This window comes from Octopus bimaculoides, chromosome 9 (assembly GCF_001194135.2).
Source record: "Octopus bimaculoides isolate UCB-OBI-ISO-001 chromosome 9, ASM119413v2, whole genome shotgun sequence".
In the NCBI taxonomy this organism is placed as follows: domain Eukaryota; kingdom Metazoa; phylum Mollusca; class Cephalopoda; order Octopoda; family Octopodidae; genus Octopus; species Octopus bimaculoides.
The window spans coordinates 33067545-33069607 of NC_068989.1; the positions used below are offsets into that span (position 1 = coordinate 33067545).

Below are 2063 nucleotides of genomic sequence, written 5' to 3' on the forward strand. Positions count from 1 at the left end.
CGGGCCAACCAAAGCCTTGTGAGTGGATTTGGTAGACGGAAATTGAAAGAAGCCTGTCGTATATACATATATATATATATATGTGTGTGTGTGTGTGTTTGTGTGTCTGTGTTTGTCCCCCCACCATCGCTTGACAACCGATGCTGGTATATTTACGTCCCTGTAACTTAGCGGTTCGGCAAAAAGAGACTGATAGAATAAGTACTAGGCTTACAAAGAATAAGTCCTGGGGTCGATTTTCTCGACTAAAGGTGGTGCTCCAGTATGGCCACAGTCAAATGACTGAAACAAGTAAAAGAGAGAGAGAGAGAATATACAAACATATTCTCATGTACACACACACATGCATGCGCACATACATACACATACACGTACCTGTACATACTCTTCTCTTGTATCTCTTCGTTATCTATTGCATCAAATGCGCTCTTTGACTCTCTATGTGTTGGTCAGTCTGGCCCTTATCTCATCGACAGATTCACTAAACATCGATTAAGATATCTGCCTCCATAAAAGTACTCTCACTGCCAGTCATTTTTGCTCTACCAACCACACCACTGAACACTTCACTGTCTTCAGTCTGGCCTGGCACCATGGAACCCCTACCATTAAGGTTTCACCAAGAACAGCATGACATCTTCACTCTTCAAACTCATATACTGTTTGAAATTAACACCCTACCTCTTCTTGTAACAGCTTCCACCTTCATTTCCTTTTTTATTCTTTTATTTTATCTCTTACGTTTTTATTTTTCAGATTTTTAATTTAATTTGTTTTGTTGATAAATTTTTTGAAATTAATTATATTTAACTTTTAAAAATGTATTTTAAGTTTTTAGATTAAAATTTTTTTTTTAATTTGATTTAATTCTCTGTTTTTATTTTTAATTTATCTTCCACACACTCATATACATAACTTACATCTGCTCTACATACTACATACCTATCTGGCACATGCACACACACACACGTTTCCATAACCTAGCATATACAAAAACTCTTCACCTGCATTGATACACACACATACATACAAAAACACATAAATACACATATACATACACACCCATACATGCATCCATATGCACTTATGTACACACACAAACACATATGTATACACATGCGTCAACTTGCCTCTTGATCACCAAATCTAACTACTGCTATTAACCTGTCTGCTCCACTACCTCACACACACACGCACACACACACGCACACACACACACACGTCACTCATGTAAACACAAACACACAGACACTACTACACACAGACACACATTCACTGGCCATTTATGCACTCTCCTGCCTTCAAAAACAACTTTCTCTATCCCTCTCCACTTTAGGTCAATTATTTTTCCACTATGTAATGACACACATACTTCTCTTTTTTTTCCTTTTTGGACTTTTTCTGATGAAAAGCCATGCTCAAAATGTTAAACCACTCTTTCTTCCGTCATTTTGACTTTTTGTTGTTTTTCCTCTTCATTTCTTTTTCTATTTCAGCATCATAATCAGCATCATCATCATCATCTTTTAACATTCATTTTCCATACTGATATGGGTTGGACGGTTTGACCAGAACTAGCAAGCAAGTGAATTGCAACAGATTCCAGTCTGATTTGGCTTGGTCTCTACAGCTGGATGCCCTTCCTAATGCTAACCACTATACAGAGTGTGGTGGGTGATTTTTATGTGGCACTAGCATGGGTGCTATTATGTGGAGCCAGCATGGGTGCCATTACATGGCGCTGGGATGGGTGCTTCTTATGTGGTGCTGGCATGGGTGCTTTATATATATATATATATATATATATATATATATATAAGACCTTCGTACATTGGGCCTCACCGAGGCGATGACTACTGACCGAGACCTTTGGAAATGTGCTGTGCGTGAGAAGACCCGGCAAGCCAAGTAAGATCGTTGCCAGTGCCCCTGGACTGGTTCTTGTGCGGGTGGCACATGAGGTGCACCATTTTGAGCGTGGCCGTTGCCAGTACCGCCTGACTGGCTCCTGTAGGATTTTTGAGCGAGATCGTTGCCAGTGCCCCTGGACTGGCTTGTGCGGG

General features: G+C 39.9%; 1 protein-coding gene across 3 annotated transcripts in view; it reads left to right on the forward strand.

The window, feature by feature from the left end:
- The window catches only part of LOC106883346 (neural cell adhesion molecule L1.1), a 67820-nt gene that overhangs the window by 64900 nt on the left and 857 nt on the right, over nt 1-2063 (forward strand). The window lies entirely within an intron of this gene.